The sequence below is a fragment of the Palaemon carinicauda genome, chromosome 17 (genome assembly GCF_036898095.1).
Source record: "Palaemon carinicauda isolate YSFRI2023 chromosome 17, ASM3689809v2, whole genome shotgun sequence".
Lineage (NCBI taxonomy): Eukaryota > Metazoa > Arthropoda > Malacostraca > Decapoda > Palaemonidae > Palaemon > Palaemon carinicauda.
The window spans coordinates 25,572,991-25,583,693 of NC_090741.1; positions in this window are offsets into that span (position 1 = coordinate 25,572,991).

Here is a 10,703-nt window from a genome sequence, read left to right on the forward strand (position 1 = left end):
TGAAGCAACTTTCCTCGGATCATGACCTGCGGGTGAGCTGTCAGGATCCGCTCTGCGAATAAAGTATGTAATTTTCGCCCTGAGTTGATTCAAAGATACATTCGAGCCCGATATTTCTCCTCTGAATAGTTGACCCCCATGGAAGTCTGAAGTTCTACGAAGATAGACCTTTAGGCATTCTACAGGACATAGAGATGCATCTTCTTTCAGAGGGCAGATTCTCCAGGGACCCCACCTGTTGGTGGGAAACTCGTTCTTAGCGAGAAACGTAGGGTCCGGAAACAGGTTCAGTTCTCCCCCATCCAAGAACTGAACGCGGCCCTCATCTCTCGAGAGGGCTACAATCTCACTAACTCTGGCCCCAGATGCTAGAGCAAAAAGGAAGATAACCTTTTGAGTCAGATCCTTCAGTGCACACTCCTCATTATCCAGTAATGAGGCAAAATGAAGGACTTTGTCTAAAGACCATGAAATAGGCTTTGGAGGAGCTGAAGGTCTAAGTCTGGCGCAGGCCTTCGGGATCTTGTTAAAGATCTCATTAGCGAGGTCTACCTGGAAGGCATACAGAATGGGCCTTGTCAGAGCAGACTTACACGTAGAAATCGTGTTAGCTGCCAGCCTCTGTCCGTGGAGGTGGATGAAGAAGGACAGGCAGAAATCCGTCGAGATCTCATGCGGATTCTTGTCTTTGACAAAGGCTACCCATTTTTTCCATGCTGACTCGTACTGCCTTCTAGTAGACTTGCACTTATATTCCTCCAGGAAGTCGATGCTGTCTTTCGAAATTCCGAGCCGCTTCTTCACCGCTAGGGAGAGAAAATCATGAGCTGCAGGGTCCGGGTTTTCTGTAATGAAGCGTAGACAGTCGACTTCTGGACTTGCTGGGACAGAACTGGGTCCGGGAGTGGCAGAAACTTCAGTCGTAGTTCCAGAGCCAGAGGGAACCACACACTGTTCGGCCACTTGTGGGCCACTATCGCTGCTACTCCCTTGAAGGATCTGTTTGTTGAGGACCCTCAACATCAGATTGTGAGAGGGAAACAGGTAGATCCTGGACCATTTGTTCCAATCGAGGGACATCGCATCTACTGCTTCCGCCAAGGGGTCCTCGTACGGGGACACATATCGCGGAAACTTCTTGTTGTCCTTCGTCGCAAAGAGGTCTATCTGCAGTTCTGGGACTTGACTCGAGATGAAGGAGAATGATCCTGCGTCTAGGGACCATTCCGACTCTATCGGTGTGAACGTGGATAGAGCGTCCGCTGTCACATTGCGGACTCCTTGAAGGTGAACTGCTGACAGGTGCCACTTCTTCTTCTCCGCCAGTCGGAATATGGCCAACATTACCTGGTTGAGAGGTGGGGATCTCGATCCCCGCCGATTCAGACATTTCACAACCACTTCGCTGTACAGTACCAACCTTATGTGGATCGAGTGACGCGGGGAGACTTTCCTCAGGGTAAGAAGCACTGCCATAGCTTCTAGAAAGTTTATGTAAAAGGTCCCGAATAGCTTGGACCAGGTCCCTTGAACCTTTTTTCGATGAGAGTGACCTCCCCACCCTACCTTTGAGGCGTCTGTGTGAATCGTCACTGACGGGGGAGGTGGCTGAAGAGGTACCGACCTCTTTAGACGACTGGCCTGAGACCCCGGTCTGAGAAGAGAACGTAGCCGAAGCGGGACCGGTCTCTTCAAGTCCCTTCGCGCGTTTGATGCAAAGGTTCTCCAAACCCCGGCTGCATCCTTTAGCTGTGCTCTTAGCACTGGGTCTGTTACCGACGCAAACTGAAGAGAGCCCAGAACCCTCTCTTGTTCGCGTCTTGATATCCTCTCGGAAACTAGAAGTCTCTTGACAGACCCCGCTATCTCCTTCCTTTTCGACATCGGGATGGAAAAACGGTGTGACACTAGGTCCCAGTGAATTCCCAACCACTGGAACCTCTGAGCTGGAGAAAGACGAGACTTCTTTCTGTTGATCTTGAACCCTAGATATTCCAGGAACTGAATCACCTGTAGGGAAGCTTGCAAGCATTCCGCTCTGGATGCTGCCCACACCAGCCAATCGTCCAGGTAGGCTACCACCTGGAACCCTTTTAGGCGTAACTGTTTGAGCGCTGCGCTCGCAAGCTTCGTGAAGATCCTTGGGGCTATGTTTAGCCCGAAAGGCATCGCTCTGAAAGCGTAAAATTTTTGTTGTAGCTTGAATCCTAGGTAGGGGGAGAGACGGCGACTGATTGGAACGTGCCAATAGGCGTCTGACAATTCGATGGAGACGGTAAATGCCCTCTTGGGCAGTAAGGCCCTTATGTGTTGTAACGTTAACATCTTGAACTTGTGGTTCACTATGAACTTGTTGAGTGGTGACAAGTCCAGAATGACTCTGAGTTTCCCCGAGTCTTTCTTGGGAACACAAAACAGCCTCCCTTGGAACCTGATGGACTTTACCCTCCGGATCACCTTTTTCTCCAACAGTTCTTGAATGTACTCCTTCAAAACGGGGGTGGAGTGTTGGAAAAATTGAGGGCACGGGGGCGGAGTACTGTACCAACTCCAACCCAGTTCATTTTTGAGCAGGCTGTGGGCCCAGGGATCGAAGGTCCAACGATCCCGAAAATACTGTAATCTCCCTCCTACCGGCGACACTTCACTTTGACTGCTGCCCTGCAGTCTTGCCTCCTTGGCCGCGACCACCTCTGAATCCTCTTCCCCTAGAGGGGCGTCTAGACGAGCCTCTGGCTGCACCTCTGGGCTTTGCTCGAAACGTGGTCGATTTTCCTTCGAACACTGGATTGAATGCCGGGGATGATGATGACACGGCCTGGGGCACCCATTGGAAGGTGGTCGGGGTCTGGGCTACCATCTGTGGTACCGGAGGCAAAGCTGGTTGTTGCTGCTGTTGACGTTGCGATCTGAAAGGCTTGGCTGGGCGGGAAGAAAACCTAGATTTCTTCGCCTTTCCCTTCGGTTGGGGGCCTTCATCAGGGGAAGACTTCCTCTTGAGGGACAGGCCCCACTTAAGGAGAAGATTCCGATTCTCAGTGGCGGCCTTGTCCACCACCTCCTTAACCACCTCACTGGGGAAGAGATCTTTACCCCAGATGTTTGATGAGATAAGTTTCTTTGGTTCGTGCCTCACTGTGGCCGAGGCGAACAAAAACTCCCTGCAGGCCCTCCTCGCCTTGACAAAGCTATAGAGGTCCTTTGTCACCGTGGCCAGATGGATCTTGGCCATTACCATGAACATTTCATGCACCTTAGGGTCGCTAGCCATTGTCTCCATGTTTGTCTGGAGAGACATCGAGGCTGCCAGACGCTCCTTTGTCTCAAGTTCCCTCCGCAGAAGGAATTCAGACAACTTAGGAAGGTTTTCGCCGAACTGTTGACCTGCAATATCAGCGTCCAACTTCCCAACCGAGAATGTGAGATGGACTTCCTTCCAGTCCTTGTTATCCAACGGCAAGGCCAAAGACAAGGGCTTGCATTCCTCCAGGGATGGGCATGGCTTGCCAGCCTCTACCGCCTTCAGAAAAGCCGCGAACCCTTTCTGCAGAAAGGGGAAGGCCCTAGCCGGAGAGGATATGAAGGAAGGGTGCTTCTTACTCAAAGCAGCAACTTTCGAGTTTGAGAAGCCCCTCTCCTTCAACGCAGACGCTAGTGAAGCTTGAGCCTTGGCGTGATCCAAGACGATCACCTCCTTCGGTTCCGTCTCCTCCTTCGAGGCCGGCTCCTTCTTCAGACGGACATAACAGTCCGGATAGGCCCTCTGCTGGGCCAGAATTCCACCTCCTCAAGGGGAACTGAACCCAGCTTCTCCGACATGACGATCTTCCCGACCGTCATCGGCATGTGCTCGGCATACCTCCACGGGTTGGCATCCGAGCACACAGGAATGTCCTTCACGTTGAGCTTCTTTGGAGGCCCACATGACGCTGCAATCTTCTGCATCTGGAGCTCCATTGCAGCAGCCTTCTGACTATTCTCCTTTTGCATCTGCTGTATCATAACAACAATGGAAGAGAGAGCTTGTCCCAGCTCTGTTGGAAGAGCGGACGAAGTAGAGGGAATAGGTTCAGGGGCCTGAACCGGAGCGTCTGATGGCATGGCATCCTCTTCCTCCACGACGATCGGGTCTTGATCCTCATCCTCGCCTCCTGCGAGGAGGTCCTGTTCAGCACGGTCGGACACGTCCGACATCTTGTCGTCCAGCTGGATGTCCTGCATGGCATCCGCGACATCAGCATCCACGGGGATCTGGACGAGAGGGATCTCCGGCCGAGGCTGGGGAACAACAGCGTCAACAGAAGCCTTGGGAAAGAGGTACGCCCTCATCTTCTCACTAGGAAGATAAGGTCCAGAGGTGTTCTTTTGGAAACCCCTTACCCAAACACGGAGCTTCTCCCTCGCTGCGTCCCTTGACTCAGCCGACCTAGGGGATTCAAAAGCCTCAGCTAGCAGGTTAGTACATACCGAACATACCTGCGGATCCCAGTAACGGAGATCATCCTTGGAGACTGCACAAGCCGCGTGCCTCCTACACGAATCATGGCCGCAAAAGTTCTTACTGCGGACGTTGCAGAAGACGCTACCACACTTCGGATGCTCCTCCTGTAAAAGAAGAAAATTTCCATGAATATCAAGTGAATTTCAATTCACATGTATATACAAGCATGTACAATGTATAAAGGAAAGACACATACTTGTGAATCCCACACAATCACCTTTGGAAGCCTACCAGCAATTAAAATCAAATGGTTAGTCTCTGCTAGAATAACCAAAAAGAATATTTCCCGAGGGAAATAGGTGCAGCTCACACCTAAGGTAAGACTTTAACATTCTGGCTAAAGATGAAAAGAATTCTCTTTCCATCCCTGAAAGGCAACACCAAGTGACTGCACAAGGCAACACAAGCATGTTAGAAAATACAGTGTTGTAACCTACTATATCATGGTCTTCCCCGACAAAATACACCATACCGGGAAGTACTGATATAGTACATGGGGTGGCGTGCCGGCCGGCACTTGCCGGTCAGCACCCCCCCCCCCCCCACAGGTAGGTCTCAAGTATGCAACTTAAGAACACCAAGGCGGGGGAGAACTCTAGTTCCTATGCCTGAGCCGGCCGGCAGTGGTTGCCGGTCTGTAGCTACCCGGGTGGCACCCAGCTGCCGGCCACCACTCTTAGTGGCCAGCAGACAGGGCGAGGTAAACAAACCATGCCGGCCGGCAGCCAAACCAGGTAGCGCTCGGCTGCCGGCCGCCACTCATAGCGGCCGGCAGGCGAGCAAGGAGACCGGCCGGCAAAGGCATATAACCACCGCCGACCGACAGCAAGAGAACTAGAGAACACCCCCTACCCGACCGCCAGCCACTAGGCCGGCAGTCGGCAGAGGACAACACACAAGAAGACAACAGAATGGGTGCCGGACTAAGAGGCTATGTACCTCAAAGCCCGACACCCGTAAGAGTGCTGAGAGGAAGGGGAGACACTAAGTCAGGCTTCCTAACCACTGCTCGCTGTATCTACAGACAGCAGTGGGTGAGGGACCAAGGGAGGACCGGGCAGCACTCAAGATAACAGGGCCTCTGCCGGCCGGCACACTCTGCCGGCCGACAGGGGACCAAGTCAGCTCCCCATCCTAACCTAAGCTAGGTACGGATGTGAGAAGGCTGACACGATAGTATAACGGAAAGGACAGAAGGGAAGGACAAAGGGTCCTGTCCAACCTTGCACTGGTTAAGGATCACTCCCAGCTAAGAAAGCCCGTCTCAGCCAGGGGAAAATCCGAGGAGGGAGGCCGGCACTACTAGCTGCCTCCCTAAAACCAACGCAAGGAAGGAATCGCTATTCCGGAAAAGGGACACATGCCGTACCCGGAACAGCAATAAGGACAAGTCTGAATGGTCACCGAGCGAAGGGATCATAACTACAGAAACCTTCAAAGGAGATCCAAGGAGGATAAACCTCCTATGCCCGTGTCAGACTGCAAGGGGGACTCTGCCCCATGCCAGACCAACACGGACTCAGACTAAAACACTGCTGTACTGTCCCTCTCTGAGCCAGACAAGCTGGAACAGGAAGGTACAGTACCACCCCAATATAGTTATATTGAAAATTAATTCAAATAAACCACTAGAGTTAAGCCCAAGGCTTAAGCAGAGGGAAAGGGTTTGCGCCCCTTCCCCGAAGAGAAGGGAGCAAACGGGGGGAACAATAAAATATATCAATAGCCTAAGACAACCTAGCCTAGGCACTAAGAGAATCGATTACCTAAATCACCGAAACTCACTCCAATACCATCTTGGAAAAACTCAGTATAAGCTTATATGTATAACGTTGCCTAACGCTTCAATAAAACTATAAATATCACACTTGGAAGACTAATTATCATGCAGGAAGTACAAGGGCCAAACGACTAGGCTACAAGGACTAGCGTAGGCCAGCCTAGGCAAATCCTTTGCCAGGCGCTATACCACAGCATCATAAAAGAATTCCTAAATAAGCTAAGCAGCTAATTTATTAAAGCGAAAGGGGCTGGGAACGTCGCTCTTGCTAACCAAATAAATCCTATTCTAGCGAGCGACAGCGTCCAGGACGCCTCCAGCAGGCAACAGCTCTTGTATCAAAGATAACTCTTTAAATTACTTTAATTTTAACCAAGAGCCTACATTTATACATAAAGGAAATGGTACTCAACTTATCCGAAGCAGAAGAAGTTGGAGAAAGCATAATCGAGAGAGTAAATCCAAGATATTGGTAGAAAACACAGGGAAAACACCGAGTTGTATAGCTACGCAAAAAGGAATACAGATGGCGCCGCGAGCGGCGCAGGGCACGCTTACGAAACGGGGAGGAGAGATGCCTTACGAACGTCTCCCCCCTTTCTTATCGTTTTCGTTTTCTTGCCATTTGACCCCTACGAAGTGTTAACTCTGTTCGGGGTATAGATTGCCATGTGGCGTGTCAAGAATACGTCCGCTGATATTTACGATATCCCTGAGGTCTTTTTTAGGGATATTCGCTCCAGGAGTTAGAATTCAGGGTACCTTAACCCTGGATAGGTACGGTCCTCGGACACCCCTTTAAGGGTATACTCGGACGCGAACGACCCCGACGCCAAAAAAAATTCTTGAAAAATCAGTTTTTGCAGTAACCTCCTTTTTTCTTTTGCCAAAAAAAACTTCAATGAATGCTTAAAACAACTGTAAAGATAAATACTACTCATCTGCAGAAAAACTATTTATTATAAATATTTTAAAAAATTAAGTAGAAAAAAAACAGACCTGACATAAAAATTCATAAAAAAAAAGTTTATACATATATACACAAATCCTTTTAGGAATTGATTCTTGAATGTTTAGGACACGTCTTGATGTATTTTGGATGAAGTCAGACCCATGGAGGTGAAGATCTGAAATGAGAAAAAAAGGGTAACTTTTTTTGGCCAAAAAAAATTGTCCAAATTTCATGAATTTTTTTGGGTACCCAAATGAAATAGGAAGTGGCTAATTTTTTTAGGGAATAAACATATGTTATCCTAAAATAGAAATATGTAAAAAAATCTTCATTATTTTGTAAATTACATTTATATCAGGGGCCATATCTAAAGGTAATTTTTTGAGTACTTGGAAATTTCGTAAAAAAATACATATATTTAATATATAATATGATATTTATGCAGGTAAAAATATACCAAAATATCACAAATTCTATAGGGAACAAGAATATATATAGATAGGGCAGCTTACGCTTCGGATATGTCCACAAAATGGCCGCCAACCACACTGACTCAGACTCCCTAATGTGCCACTTGAAATGTAGGAAGGGTATGTCAATTTCAAGGTGTTATTTACTAATCTAATTATTATTGGATATGCATAAAAATTGTATGGTGGGTTGCTGGATAATTGTAGATTATTTTACGACTATAAAATTAAAATTCTGACCCAAAAAATATTTTTTGAAGGGAAATATAATCGAAAAAAAAAAATGTAAAACAATATTTTAGCTAAAAAAATTTGATGATATTCAATAAAAAAAAAAGTAAACAAAATTTTCCGACAAATAAACATCTAGAGGAATCATTACTCTGTGATAGTTCCTTAGTACGTAGTAATTTTGAAAGAATTGGGAAAAAACGAAAAAATGGCAATCACCGGAAAATCGAACACGTACCTATATATACGCCATATCTGGCTAAAAAAAAGATAGGCATGGGTAGCCAGATCATCTAGAAACACTTTCCAAAACTATAAAAATATAAGTTTTGCGACACTACTTGCCAATTCCTTACGGTAACATGACTAAGCAAAAAAATGCAAAACAAATAAAAAGGGGCACTCGTGGAAAAATGGCCATTCTAATATACGGCATTTCAGAAAAAAAAAATTTCAGCCACGTGCTAGGCAAACCATCAAGGCATATTTTCCGACAAATAAACATATAAATGAAATATTACTCTGTGATAGTTCCTTAGTACGTAGTAATTTTGAAAGAAATGGGAAAAAACGAAAAAATGGCAATCACAGGAAAATCGAACACATACTTATATATACGCCATATCTGGCTAAAAAAAAATAGGCATGGGTAGCCAGATCATCTAGAAACACTTTCCAACACTATAAAAATATAAGTTTTGCGACACTACTTGCCAATTCCTTACGGTAACATGACTAAGCAAAAAAATGCAAAACAAATAAAAAGGGGAACTCGCGGAAAAATGCCCAACATTCTAATATACGGCATCTCAGATAAAAAAAAAAGACATGCACGTGTTAGCCCAACCATCAAGGCACACTTTCTAACACATAAACATGAAAAAAAAATCAATAATATACGGCAATTCCTTACTACGTAGTAAATTTTTACAAATATTGAAAAAAAACAGAAATTGGCAACCGCAGTTAAATACCCAATATACCAATAACTACGTCGTATCTGACAAAAACAAAATCACGCATGGGTAGCCAGATCATCTAGACACACTTTCCAACATTAAAAAAGCAAAAGTTTTACTACACTATTTCGCAATATCTTACGGAAAAATGACTTGGCAAAAAAATTAAAAAAAATTAAAAAGGGACACTCGCGGTAAAATGCCCGACATTCTAATATACGACATCTCAGATAAAAAAAAAGACATGCACGTGTTAGCCCAACCATCAAGGCACACTTTCTAACACATAAACATGAAAAAAAAAATGAATAATATACGGCAATTCCTTACTACGTAGTAATTTTTACAAATATTGAAAAAAAAAACAGAAATTGGTAACCGCAGTTAAATACCCAATATACCAATAACTACGTCGTATCTGACAAAAACAAAGTCATGCATGGGTAGCCAGATCATCTAGACACACTTTCCAACACTAAACAAGCAAAAGTTTTACGACACTATTTGGCAATATCTTACGGAAAAATGACTTGGCAAAAAAATGAAAAAAAATGAAAAAGGGGCACTCGCGGTAAAATGGTCCTCGTGGTGATGAACGACATTTTAACTAAAAAAAAAAAAACATGCACATGGTAGCCAAACAATCCACCAAGACTTTCCACAACTGATAACCTATACAAGTTGCACCATTCTACGACAATTTCATAATACGTAATAACTTTGATAATTATGCAAACTACCTCAGAAGGGTAAACTCGGACGCGAACGACCCCGACGCGTCTCAGAAATCGGGGAAGGAGTACAGCTACAGCAATGCACATCTGGACACTACTAGAGCGTGTAGGGGAGACACCTCCTGCAGGTCGATCACCCACAAATTCAGTCACAGGGGTGAGTCACGTGAGAAAAACCTGTTTTTTTTTTTACGCTCGGGGTCGCAAACGACCCACCGTACCTATCCAGGGTTAAGGTAAATTCTCTGGGAATATCGCCGTAGTTGTAATATACCCTAGGAAGCTACCTTAGAGGAACTTCCATCAGGACGACATGGCTTGAGCCCAAAAAAGTATACTAAGGCTCCATAAGCAACTTAGCCTAGGCACCAAGAGAATCGATTACCTAAATCACCGAAACTCACTCGTATACTATCTTGGAAATATTCCACACAGTCTTAAATGTATAAAACATAGCCTAAAGCTTCAATAAAATTTTTATTACACTCGGAAAAACCAAAATCATGCATGAAGTACTAGGACCAAACGACTAGGCTACATGGCCTAGTGTAGGCCAGAATGGCGAATACTTCGCCAAAATAATACTAAGCACGAAGGAAATCCTATGTAATGCTAAATAACTAAAATTTATTAAAGCAAAACAACCGGGAAGGTCGCTCTGACTAACTAAACTTATACCTAGCGAGCGACAGCGTCCAGGACGCCTCCGGTAGGCTACGGCTCTTGTATCAAAGATTAATCCTATTAATCACTCAAAAATTTACCAAGAGCCTACATTTATACATAAAAGACATTATACTCAACTTATCAGAGGCCGACGAAGACGGAGAAGCCATGAAAAGTAGAATAAATCCAAGATTTGCGAGAAACACAGGAAAAAACACCGAGTTGTTAAGCTACGCAAAAAGGAATACAGATAGGGAGCCTTGGGAGCGGCTCCCCTTTTTTCTTTCCCGAATTCGTTTCTTGCCAATCGCCTCCTACGAGACGAAATCTCTGTCCAGGATGCAGATTGCCATGTGGCGTGTCAAGAATACGTCCTCTGATATGTCACGATATCCCTTTCACGAAGGATA